Raw genomic sequence first — 13,489 nt, 5'->3', positions numbered from 1 at the left:
GCAGCAGTGATAGGATTGGAGAAGTTCGGTGAGCAAATGAAGACCCTTTGAAGTCATATTGCATGGTACCCATTCCACGGGTCTCAACTCTCCAGGTTTAAGGGATTCTTCCTTCAGCTAAAACATGCATGTGGAACCCAGAGTATGATCAACCGTGTGATCGGGAGACGTGTTCAAATATGTCTCAGTTTTGGACCACTGTTAGTCGGGTGCAACATTCCAGACGCTTTACTAACGCTCTCCCAACTTGGAGAGTCAGTGCCTTTAACCTCCTGTTTGGTCCAGTTTGCAATTTCTGCGGAAGATGAACAGGAATAAGGAGAACCAATGAGAGAATAGCTATAGGTGTCTGGACGGGCAAAATTAACTCTCATTTCCCACCAGGAAGAGGAATTAACCAAAGGCTCAGCGTGCCGTGCCGGAACCAGATTAGGGCCTGAAGCAATCCCGCGGTGTTGCGGCCAGCTCACAAGAAAACGAGTTGAAGAAAGGAGCTCAGGGGCACTGTAATTCACAAACCTGCAGAGTTATAAATGACAGCTATCGTCCAAAAATATACTGAAGTAAGGCTGCCAAGAGGACTTGAAAACGGGGCAGAATTGCAGGAAGCCGATTTCAGGAGGTAGACTGGAATTGCATTGAAAGCATAGGAAAAGAGGCAGAACGTCGACATTGATGCACTTGGCCAAAAAGGACGTATGCGTTTTTTCCTGAATATATTCAGGAAAAAACGCATACGCCCTTTTTGGCCAACCAAGCAAGCTTGCAAAGGAAATCTTCACTACAATGAAGGCTCACTTCCCCCCGGTCAAAAAGGCCATCTGAAAAAAGTGTAAAATCCAGAAAGGCAGGACAGGCCATGGAGAACTGGGAGCCTTGTTATGCTGATGGGCGGGATGTAAATAGCCAACAGCCACTCGGGAGAAGTGTATGGTGTTTCCTGAAACATCTAAAAAACAAAGCAACAGAGCCTAGGGCACTTCCACTTATGGTCCTATAGCTTAGGGAAATTAAAATCAAAAATACACAGCCACCACAAAATTTGGGACGGCTCTGTTTACAAGAAACTCGTTTACGGTACAAGTTCAATATCGCAGAAAGCGAAAAATGGATAAAGAAGTTGTGGTACTTACGTACAATGCAATATCACTCAGCAATGAAATCTGTGTCATCAGGCCCGTAGCAGCATAATGAATGGATTCAGGTATGAAGATTCTAACTGAAATAAGTCACACAGAAAAAGAAACATCATAAGGTATCACTAATACACGGAATGTAAACTTGGCTACACAGGAACTGGATTACAAAACAGAAGAGGGTCTCAAATTTAGAAAAATAACTTATGCTTGCTTAAGGGGAAAGGTGAGTTGGGGTGCTGCATAAAACCAGAGATCGAAATGAGCACAGATAAAGTTCCTTAAGCCTAATATGGAATAGACAAGAGCTACTCCTTGCTCAACGAAATGGACTCAACACCCCATATTAAACACCTAAGAATGTACCTGACTAGTAAGTATCTTAAAACCTATGCATTGCTATGTCTCTGAAAGAGAATCAATCGTGTGTACACGGGCATAAACGCAGCAGTGATAGGATTGGAGAAGTTTGGTGAGCAAATGAAGACCCTTTGAAGTCATATTGCATGGTACCCATTCCACGGGTCTCAACTCTCCAGGTTTAAGGGATTCTTCCTTCAGCTAAAACATGCATGTGGAACACAGAGTATGATCAACCGTGTGATCGGGAGACGTGTTCCAATATGTCTCAGTTCTCGTCCCGTGGTACTCGGGTGCAGCATTACAGACGCTTTACTAACACTCTCCCGACTTGGAGAGTCAGTGCCTTTAACCTCCTGTTTGGCCCAGTTTTCAATTTCTGCGGAAGATGAACAGGAATAAGGAGAACCAATGAGAGACTAGCTGGAGGTGTCTGGACGGGCAAATTTAACTCTCATTTCCCACCAGGAAGTGGAATTAACCAAAGGCTCAGTGTGCCGTGCCGGAACCAGATTAGGGTCTGAAGCAATCCTGCGGTGTTGCGGCCAGCTCACAAGAAAGCGAGTTGAAGAAAGGAGCTCAGGGGCACTGTAATTCACAAACCTGCAGAGTTATAAATGACAGCTATCGTCCAAAAATATACTGAAGTAAGGCTGCCAAGAGGACTTGAAAGCGGGGCAGAATTGCAGGAAACCGATTTCAGGAGGTAGACTGGAATTGCATTTAAAGCATAGGAAAAGAGGCAGAACGTCGACAATGATGCACTTGGCCAAAAAGGGCGTATGCGTTTTTTCCTGAATATATTCAGGAAAAAACGCATACGCCCTTTTTGGCCAACCAAGCAAGCTTGCAAAGGAAATCTGCACTACAATGAAGTCTCACTTCCCCCCGGTCAAAAGGGCTATCTGAAAAAAGTGTAAAATCCAGAAAGGCAGGATAGGCCATGGAGAACTGGGAGCCTTGTTATGCTGATGGGCGGGATGGAAATTGCCAACAGCCACTCGGGAGAAGTGTATGGTGTTTCCTGAAACATCTAAAAAACAAAGCAACAGAGCCTAGGGCACTTCCACTTATGGTCCTATAGCTTAGGGAAATTAAAATCAAAAAGACACAGCCACCCCAAAATTTGGGATGGCTCTGTTTACAGGAACCTCTTCTGTAGCACAAGTTAAATATGCCAGAGAGCAAATAATGGATAAAGAAGTTGCGGTACTTACGTACAACAGAATACCTCTCAGCAATGAAAACTATGTCACCAGGCCCATACCAGCATAATGAGTGGATTGAGGCACGGTGATTCTATGTGAAAAAAGTCACACAGAAAAAGAAACATCATAAGGTATCACTAATACATGGAATGTGAACTTGGCTACACATGAACTGAATTACAAAACAGAACAGGGTCTAATGTTTAGAAAACCAACTTATGCTTGCTTAAGGGGGAAGGTGAGTTGGGGTGCTGCATAAAACCAGAGTTTGAAATTAGCACAGATAGCGTTCCATAAGCTAAATATGTAATAGACAAGACCTACCCCTTGCTCAAGGAAATGGACTCAACAATGAGGTATCACCTCACACCTGGTAGAATGGGCATCATCAGAAAATCTACAAACAAAAAATGCTGGAAAGGGTGTGGAGAAAAGGAACCCTCTTCCACTATTGTTGGGAATATAAATTGATATATTCACTATGGAGAACAATATGGAGTTTCTTAAGAAACTAACAGTAGAATTACCATAGGATACAGCAATCCCAGTTCTGGACATATACCCAGACAAAACCATAAATCAAAAAGAGACATTCACCGCAATGTTCATTGCCTCACTCTTTACAATATCGAGGTAATGGAAGCAACCTAAATGCCCACAGACAGACGAATGCATAAAGCCGTGGTACGTATATAAAATGGAATATTACTAAGCCATGAAAAGGAATGAAATTGGGTTTTGTAGAGACGTCGATGGATCTAGAGACTGTCATACAGAGTGAAGTAAGTCAGAAAGAGAAAAACAAATCTTGTATATTCATGCATATATGTGGAACCTAGAAAAACTGTACAGATTAACCATTTTGCAAGGCATAAATAGAGCAACAGATGTAGACAACAAACGTATGGACAACAAGGGGGGAAAGCTGTTGGGGGGGTGGTGGTGGGAGGAGTTGAGAGACTGGGATTGGCATGTATACATTTATATGTATAAAATAGATAACCAATAAGAACCTGCTGTATAAAAATATAAAATAAAATTCAAAATTAAAAAGAAATAAAATTTAAAAAATAAAACAGAAAAAACAATTATTCCCTTCACATACATGTATTTATATGAATAAATTATTTCCATGCTTATATCTGTAAATACAAAAAAGAGGAATAAAACCTACCTTGAACCAAAAACATAAAAGAGAAAAAAAACACAGAACCCACCAGTTCCACAGAGGAAAACCGTATCAGGGCACTTGCTCCAGTTGTAAACAATTCTGAAGTTGGTCAGTGGTGGGGAATCGTCTCCCATTCAGCCAGCAGCCCCCACACAACAAGCGTCCTCATTGCAAAGCTGGGGCACCGTGCCGAGGCATCTGTGAGTAAACGTGAGCTGAGCCCCAGGCCAGTTGCTGCTGAACTATTCCCACCCGTCCCAGGTAAAACACCTGAATATATACAAGGACTTGAAAGCCTAGAGGAAGGGCCATAGAGCCACATGAGTGACAGCATGCCGGCCGACTTGGTGCCTGCAGGCCAGCCAGGATGGTCCTGGCCCTGGGTGCTCTTCTGGAAGATTTCCATTTCCCTGCCTGAGATACCCGTCCTGTCCCTGCCCCCACTGCTTTTTTCCTTCCCCACCTCTGCCCAGGGAGAAATTCCAGCAGCAGGTATGGGTGACACATCCTCTTCTTTAGCAGGTGGCAGCCTGGCAACTGCTGCAGAAAGTCCAGCAGAGCCCCACTCACACTGGGCCACCCACAAAGCCGTGGCCTCTCACTCCCTCCCACCAGCCCAGCCCCGAGACTGCTGACAGGGCAGAGAAAATGGCGTCAGGCACGGCTGCAGGGGCTCTTGCTGCCTGGAGTGGTATTTATATTGATCTCAACCCAGGCACACCTGGGGAGGGCTGGCCGGCACGGTAAGGCTGCCCAGGTCAGCCAATCATCACCCCTCAGGGGCTCACAGTTGCAGAAAATGGAACTTGCTGAACCGGCCAGGTCCAAGGAGCAGGTGTGGGTTCTTGAGAGTCAGGATAGACAAGGGGCTGCAGCTTTGGTTTGTTTTCTAATCATTTTATCTGGCCCATGAGTGGGAGACAACTTCAAGAAAACCCTCTCCTAATGAGAGGAACCCAGGAGTCAGGGAGAGGAGAGGTGGGTGGTGGTTGGAGACAGAGGCTTGGTGCCCTGGGTGCAGTGGAAGTCTCTGGAAGACCAGGTGGAGGGAGGCCGCACAGAGTGATGCCCAGGGTCACAGACCTGTCGCAGCTGCTGTTTGTTAGTTCAAGTCCTGCTCTGAGGTGCTCTGTGTCAGCTCTGAGCGACAGGTGAGCTGGGGGTGCTCTGCAATGAGGGCTATGTGCACGGTTCCTGTGTGCCCAGCCCTGCCACGGTACCTGCAAGGGTAGCTCTGTATCCTGGGAGGGGCCTGACCATGAGAGCCCCGTGGGCTGGGGTGGGGGTGGGGTACCTGCCCAGGTGAACTCCATATTCTGGGATTGGTCTGACCACGAGAGCCCCATGGGCTGCTGGGGACCTGGTAAAGGATGTCAGGACAGTCAGTGAAGCCACCGAGGATATACCTCCATCTGCTCCTAATTCCTACACCCTGCTGGTCATTCTACCAACCACCAGTACATGGTATTCTGTATTAGTCTTCAATGATGCCTTCTTTTGTATTCCATTAGTCCCAGAGTCACAAGAAATTTTGGCTTGTGAGTGGCAGGACTCAACATACAACTAAAACAATACTTCCGGGTCGTCTTGCCCCAAGGGTGCAAAAATTCCCACACCATCTTTGGGGAAAGCTTAGCTAAAGACCTAAAAGTTCTACCTCTGGAAAAGGAAATCCTCCTTCAGTACGCAGACGACATTCTGATCGCCAGCCCTACTAAGGAGGCCTCTGAACTACCAAGCCAATAAAGGATAGAAGTTGTCCAAGAAAAAGCTCAAATATCACAGACTGCGGTGACCTGCCTGGGCTTCATTCTCACAGAAGGTCGGAGAAGCCCATCCCAGGAAAGGGAAGAAACCATTTTCAGCCTTACCCCTTTCTAAAACTAGAAGACAGCTTAGGGGTTCCTGGGGAGGCCAGGGTTTGCTGCTTCTGGATCCCTAACTACAGTCTACTAGCTGGGCCTCTATATGAAACACTGAAAGGAAAAGATGATGATCCTTTTGAATAGAATCCAGAAGTGGCCTTTCAAGAATGGAAAGAGCAGTCAATTCAGACCCTTGCCCTGGAACTCCCTAATTTAGCTAAACCCTTTGACCTTTACATTCCCGGTGAAAGGTGAATCGCCATTGGAGAATTAGTGCAAAAACTGGGACCACTTGAAATGGAACAATGCAAGAATGCCATCCAGGTAGGATAAACTACGGTCACCAAGGGGCTTGGCCCACTGCCACATCTGGCCAAGATACTGGCGGTATCTAAAAACCTGGAAATCAGCAGCCCAAAAGGCCACCTCCCTCCTAAGGGAAAAGGACCCCACGTGGTGATCCTAACCACCAACCATGCCCTGAAGTTGCAGGGTTCGCTCTGTGGGCACACCAACCTCGAGTGAGGAGGCCCTCCAACTCCAACATCCAGAGAGATAACCGGGGGCAACAGGGCACCATGACGACTCGTGTGAACATCACTTGACCTGGAGTTTCTCTCATAAAACAACAAGAGTGTGTCCCAAAAGAGTAGACTACTGCTTGCAGGACTTACTGCACCCAGAGGGGAGCTAATAATCTTGGCGGGGGAACCGTATATCACACTGTCACCATAGAAAAGCCTACAGACACCGTGATGATGGTGGCCAATAAGACCAGCTGGACTCCTGTTTACTTCAAAAGGCTGTTGACTCAGTGGCCATCATGGTCCTTGATCACCCCTGACCCTGGACTGTCTGGGAGTTGAGCGGGCAGGGCTCTGACACCTGGTGCTGTTTGTACGTTAATTCAGGGGCCTAATTGAAGAAAGCGCAGACTACTGGTCAGAGCATCTAGGCTGGCAGAAACGGTCAGCCTAAGGTGGCCGAACAAATGTGGGGCAGGGTGAAACTGGCCCCCACAGCGTCTCTGCACATCTCTTTCCTGGACCCTTAAAGGTCATTAGAATCTATAACACTTCCAATGCTGGTGCTCAGGTGGACGAGCAGGGAGGCTGGGGGCCTGGGGACAATCAACGTCACCTGGAGGCTGCTGGGGAGAAGCTCTGACCCTCGCCCCCGGGTATGAGGGCTCCCAACTCAGCACTCAGCAGTTACAGAAGAAGGGTCTGCACCCTCAGCACTCCAAAAATGAGGAACGGGACAAAAGGCAGAGGAGGGGTTTGTCCCCAGCAAAGCCCATTAAAAATCCCTGGGAGATAAAAATAGAATCTGGGCAATAAAGTCAAGTCTAACCTATTTTATCCTTTGTGCTTTGTCTAATTTCATGTGCTCCTAGGGTCCCGCATGCAGAGGTTCCACACCCAGCACTTCAGACCAGATTTCCTAGTGCAGAATGGCTGGGACGACACCTCAGCTCCTGGGGCCCAGTGCAGACTCCGCGATATAGAGCCTGAGCTGCAGCCAACCCGGCCCTCGAGAGCTCCGCCCCCTCCCTCCCACTGACTCTGACAGGATCTCTACACAGCAGCCCAGCCCACAGCCCACGGGGTAGTGCATGCTCTCACCTCTCCATTCTCTGATCAAAATATAAAGTTTCCTTTGCTTGTGAACCAAACTCAGTCTCGATCTGTTGGCCCCAATGACACTGGGCAGGGGGACACTTGTTGGGGTCCACTCTGGAGGATCAGTAACAGAAATTGAGACTATTGTAACCTCAATGAACAGATGTGTGAGCCAAACTGTAGTTAACATAGAACAGTGTATAAGGCTCGGGTAAAATAAGATGTTTCTAACACTTCCATTTGATATTTCCATCACTTTATTATAAGCAAGTTCAGTGAAAAGGTTTGTCTTATTTGTCAGGTCAATATTAGAGAAACGAAGTGATTTCTTTCCAAGGAGGTACATCTAATAATCTTGGTTAAAGCTTCAATCTTGTTTTAAATGCTTTTCCATTGAAAATGATACCTCTCTTTCAGCTCCCCCATTTCTGAGAAGTATAAAATCTTATAATTTATTATTACCAAAGGGGAAAGGTGGGAGGAGGGATAAATTAACAGTTTGGGATTAACACATACACACTGCTATGTATAAAATAGATCATCAACAAGGAACTACTGTATAGCACAGGGAACTACACTCAACATTTTGCAATAACCTATAAGGGGAAATAATCTGAAAAAGAATAGATATTTTTATTGACATCATCTATCAATGACAGTTAAAGTGTAACCTAAGGGAAGCTGGTGGTGAGTGCTTCTGACCCTGAAGACTTCAATCATCTAAAGTTTGGACTCTGCCTACTTCCCAAGGCCCTTAATGAACATATGTGTAGCCGTAGCTTAAAAAATTCCCCAGTTTGGGTTTCGGGGAGACACTGATTTTGAAAAAGCCCTGGTGTTCTCCTTACATGAATGGGACTCTTCCTACTGCTAAAACATGTCTGTCACACCCAGAGGATGGTATACCGTCTGATCGGGAAGAGTTTGGAAAAGGCATCTCATCTCCTCATCTCCTGGTGCTCGGGTTCACCCCTCCAGCGTCTTTACTAACAGTCTCCCCACTTGGAGAGGTCAGCACTGTCAACATCCTGTTGCGTACAGTTTGGAATTTGTCCAGAGGATGAAGCGGAAGGATGAGGAACAATGAGAGACAAGTCCTAGGTGTTCAGACAGGCACATGTCACTCTAATTTCCAATCAGGAAGACGAATTGACCAAAGGCTAGGGTTGCCCATGGAAACAGTATAGGGCTTGAGGAAATCCCACTGCTTTGTGACCAGTTCCCATAAACACAAGTTGAACAATGGAACTCAGGGGCAGTAAAATTCACGAAACTGCAGAGTTGAAAATATCCATCACTGAAAAATGTCTTGAGGAAAGTCAGAGAAAAGGACTTGTAAACAAGGGAGAATGGCAGGAAAGGGATTTGAGGAGGTAGAAAGGACTCGCCATTAAGCACAAGAAAAGGAGCTGAACATTGCCAACATTGCAGTTGGTCAAAAAGGGTGTATGCGTTTTTTTCTGTATATATTCAAGAAAAGGGCATACACTTTTTTAGCCAACCAAAGAGGTGGGCACTGGAAGTCAATACTACAAAAGATATCACTTCGCATCAGTCAGAAGAGCCATCCTCATAAAGCGTAAACAACAGAAATGCAGGACAGGGCAAGGAGAAGAGGGAGCCCTGTGAGACTTATAGTGGAAATGTATATTGCCAACGGCCATTCTGGAGAAGTGTATTGTGTTTACTAAAGCATCTAAAAAATGAGCTACAGAGCATAGGGCACTTGCACTCATGGGCGTATATCTTGGGAAAAACAAAAATCGAGAGGACACAGGCACCCCAATGTTTACCCCCTCTCTGTTTAAAAGATCCTCGACTAGGATATAACTTAAATGTCTCTGGAGAGAAAAAATGGATAGAGATGTGGTACTTAGGTAGAGTGGAATATTATTCAGCCTGGAAATCAATGAAATATGGCCAGTTGTAACAACTCCGGAGGAGTTACGTATGATCATTCTAAGTGACATAATTCAAAAAGAAAAAGACACATATCATAAGATATCACTTAAAGGTGGAATCCAAAATGGCTACACATGAAATAAATTACAAAACAAAAACATAGTCAAATATGTAGAAAACACGCATAAGGCTGCTAAACGGGAAAGGTGGGGAGGGGTGAGGCATCATCCAGGAGGTTGAAATTAGCAAAGATACCATTCCAAATACCAAACTGATAATCAACAAGACCTACACGGTAGCTGAAAGAACTGCACTCAGCACACTCAAGTCACCGGAAAAGAATATATACGACTGGTAAGAATCTGAAAAAGAATTTACTGATGTCTCTCTGTACGTGAATCAAGTGGATGTACAGCAGCAAGAAACAGAGCTTTGAAAATCAGCTGTAACCAATATAGTAATAAATTGAAAAAATAAACGACAGAGAGACAGAGAAAACCTCTTACAACTTTTCCTCAGGGACGGTGATGCAACATGGATTGAACACATCTAGACCCACAGCAGGATGAGACATAAGGCTGGAAACTGTTTGCACTAAGAGAAATGTGAGGTTGGGTGAGGAAATGCACACCCTTGAAAGTAATACTACCTGGTACCCATTCAATGGGTCCCAAATCTGCAGGTTCAAGGGATCTTCCTACAGCTAAAACATGCATGGAAAACCCAGAGGACTGTACACCATGTGATCGGGAGATGTGTCTAAAATGCAGCTCATTTATCCTCTCCTGGTGCTCCTGTTCACCATTCCAGCCACGTTACTTAGAATCTCCCCACTTGGAGAATCAGCACATTTCAACTTCTGTTTCACACATTTTGCAAATTGTGAGGGGGATGAACGGGAAGAGGGGGAACCAATGAGAGAATAGTTGTAGGGGTTTGGACGGGCACATATCAGTCTAATTTCTCATTAAGAATAAGAATTGAAAAAAGGCTCAGCCCGCCTCGCCGGAGCCAAAATAGGGCCTGAAGCAATCCTGCGGGTTTGAGGCCAGCTCACAAAAGAGCAACTTAAAAAATGGAGCTCAGGGTCACTGCAATTCACAAACCTGCAGAGTTATAAATGAAAACTAACGTCCAAAAATATGTTGAGGTAAGGCAAAGAAGAGGATCTGAATGCAAGACAGAATTGCAAGAAACAGATTTCAAGAGATAGATTGGACTCGTCTTTAAAGCACATGAAAAGCGGCAGAATTTCGACAATGATGCAGTTGGCCCAAAAGGGCGTATGCGTTTTTTCCTGATTATATCCAGGAAAAAACGCATACACACTTTATGGGCAACGAAGCAAGCAAGCAATGCAAATGTGCACAACAAAGAAGTCTCATTTCCCACCGGTCAAAAGGGCCATCCTAAAAAATTGTAAAAACCAGAAATGCAGGACAGGCCATGGAGAAGAGGGAGCCTTTATGCACTGATGGGCAGTGTGTGAACTGCCGAGAGCCACTCTGGAGAAGTGTATGGTGGTTCCTAAATCATCTAAAAAACAGAGCTACAGAGCATAGGACACTTCCAATCATGGGAGTATATCTAGGGAAGTCTAAAAATCAACAAGACACAAGCACACCACAGTTTAGGGCTACTCTGTTTACAAGAACCTCAACTTCAGTACACCTTAAATATCCCAGGAAAGAGAACAATGGATAAAGAAGATGTGGTACTTATGTACAATGGAATATCTCTTCACCATGAAATCAATGTAATAAGGTTAGTAGAAGGATAAAGAGTGGATTTAGGTCCGATAATACTACTTGAAATAAGTCAAACAGAAAAAGAAACATATCATAAGATATCACTTATAGAGGGAGGGTAAATATGGCTGCACAAGAAATGAATTACAGAACAGAACAGTGTCTCACATTTAGAAAACACACTTATGTCAGCTTAAGGGGAAAGGAGAGGTGGGGTGATGCATAAAACCAGAGTTTGAAATTAGCACAGATACTGTTCAATAAACCAAATAGATATTAGACAAGATCTACACCTTGCTCAATGAACTGGCCTCAACACACCCTATACACCGCAGAGAAATATATCTGAGTAATAAGAATCTTAAAACCCATGTATTGATATATCTCCATAAGGGAATCAAATGTGTGCAGAGCGGCAAAAACACAGCAGTGAAAATGAGCTAAACCCCATTATAGAAATAAATTTTAAAACCAAAACGCAGAAACAATGAAAGAGAGAAAAATTCTTACAAAATTCGCTCAGGGGCTGTGATGCAACCTGGATTGACCACAGGTAAACCCACAGCTGGATAAGACATAAGGCTGGACACTTGGGGCTGAGAGGATTGGTGAGCTTTGGTGAGCAACTGCCAAAAGTTTAATGCAATACTTCATGCTACTCATTCCAAGGGTCCCAACACTCCAGGTTGAAGGGAATCTTCCTACAGCTAAACCATGCTTGGGAAACCCAGTGACTGGTATACCATATGATCGGGAAAGGTTTCTAAAATGCACCTCATTTTTCCTCTCCTGGGACTCCGGATCGACATTCAAGCCACTTTACAAAAAACATCCCCACATGGAGAGTCAATGCCTTTAAGTTCTGGTATCGCACAGTCTGCAGTTAGTGCGGAGGATGAATGGGAATAGGGGGAACCAGTGAGAAACTAGCTGTAGTGGTTTCAATGGGCACATGTCTCTCTAATTTCACATCAGTAAGAAGAATAAACCAAAGGCACAGCAAGGTGCCCCAGAAGAAAAATAGGGCCTGAAGGAATCCTGTGGTTATGAGGCAAGATCAAAAAAATAAGAGCTGAAAAATGGAGCTAAGGGCCACTGCAATTCAAAAACTTGCAGAGTTATTAAGGCCAAATATATTCAAAAAATATATTGAGGTAAGGCTATGAAGAGGCATTGAAAGCAAGGAAGAATTGCAGGAAACCGATTTCAGGAGGTAGACTGGAATTGCATTTAAAGCATAGGAAAAGAGGCAGAACGTCCACAATGATGCACTTGGCCAAAAAGGGTGTATGCGTTTTTTCCTGAATATATTCAGGAAAAAACGCATACGCACTTTTTGGCCAACCAAGCAAACTTGCAAAGGAAATCTGCACTACAATGAAGTCTCACTTGCCCCCGGTCAAAAGGGCCATCTGAAAAAAGTGTAAAATCCAGAAAGGCAGGACAGGCCATGGAGAACTGGGAGCCTTGTTATGCTGATGGGCGGGATGTAAATTGCCAACAGCCACTGGGGAGAAGTGTATGGTGTTTCCTGAAACATCTAAAAAACAAAGCAACAGAGACTAGGGCACTTCCACTTATGGTCCTATAGCTTAGGGAAATTAAAATCAAAAAGACACAGCCACCCCAAAGTTTGGGACGGCTCTGTTTACAAGAACGTCGTTTACGGTACAAGTTCAATATCGCAGAAAGCGAAAAATGGATAAAGAAGTTGTGGTATATACATACAATGCAATATCACTCAGCAATGAAATCTATGTCATCAGGCCCGTAGCAGCATAATGAGTGGATTCAGGTGTGATGATTCTAAGAGAAATAAGTCACACAGAAAAAGAAACATCATAAGATATCACTAATACACGGAATGTAAACTTGGCTACACAGGAACTGAATTACAAAACAGAACAGGGTCTCAAATTTAGAAAACCAACTTATGCTTGCTTAAGGGGAAAGGTGAGTTGGGGAGCTGCATAAAACCAGAGATTGAAATGAGCACAGATAAAGTTCCTTAAGCCAAATATGGAATAGACAAGAGCTACTCCTTGCTCAACGAAATGGACTCAACACCCCATATTAAACGCCTAAGAGTATACCTGACTAGTAAGTATCTTAAAACCTATGGATTGCTATGTCTCCGAAAGAGAATCAAGCACGTGTACAGGGGCATAAACGCAGCAGTGATAGAATTGGAGACGTTCGGTGAGCAAATGAAGACCCTTTGAAGTCATATTGCATGGTACCCATTCCACGGGTCTCAACTCTCCAGGTTTAAGGGATTCTTCCTTCACTTAAAACATGCATGTGGAACCCAGAGTATGATCAACCGTGTGATCGGGAGACGTGTTCAAATATGTCTCAGTTTTCGTCCCCTGATACTCGGGTGCAACATTCCAGACACTTTACTAACACTCTCCCGACTTGGAGAGTCAGTGCCTTTAACCTCCTGTTTGGCCCAGTTTGCAATTTCTGCGGAAGAT

The 13,489-nt window shown here is 44.7% G+C and overlaps 1 long non-coding RNA gene across 1 annotated transcript in view; it reads left to right on the top strand.

Annotated features, from left to right (window-relative positions):
• LOC125963360 (uncharacterized) overlaps positions 1-1,403 on the top strand; it is a 170,852-nt gene extending 169,449 nt beyond the window's left edge. The window contains exon 3 of the long non-coding RNA XR_007475225.1: positions 1,363-1,403. This is a non-coding gene — a long non-coding RNA (uncharacterized LOC125963360). The remainder of the gene's footprint in view (positions 1-1,362) is intronic.
• The last annotated feature ends 12,086 nt before the right edge of the window (positions 1,404-13,489 follow it).

This window comes from Orcinus orca, unplaced genomic scaffold, assembly GCF_937001465.1.
Source record: "Orcinus orca unplaced genomic scaffold, mOrcOrc1.1 scaffold_51, whole genome shotgun sequence".
Lineage (NCBI taxonomy): Eukaryota > Metazoa > Chordata > Mammalia > Artiodactyla > Delphinidae > Orcinus > Orcinus orca.
Note: the sequence above shows the minus strand (reverse complement) of the source record. Positions and strands in the feature narration are given on the sequence as shown.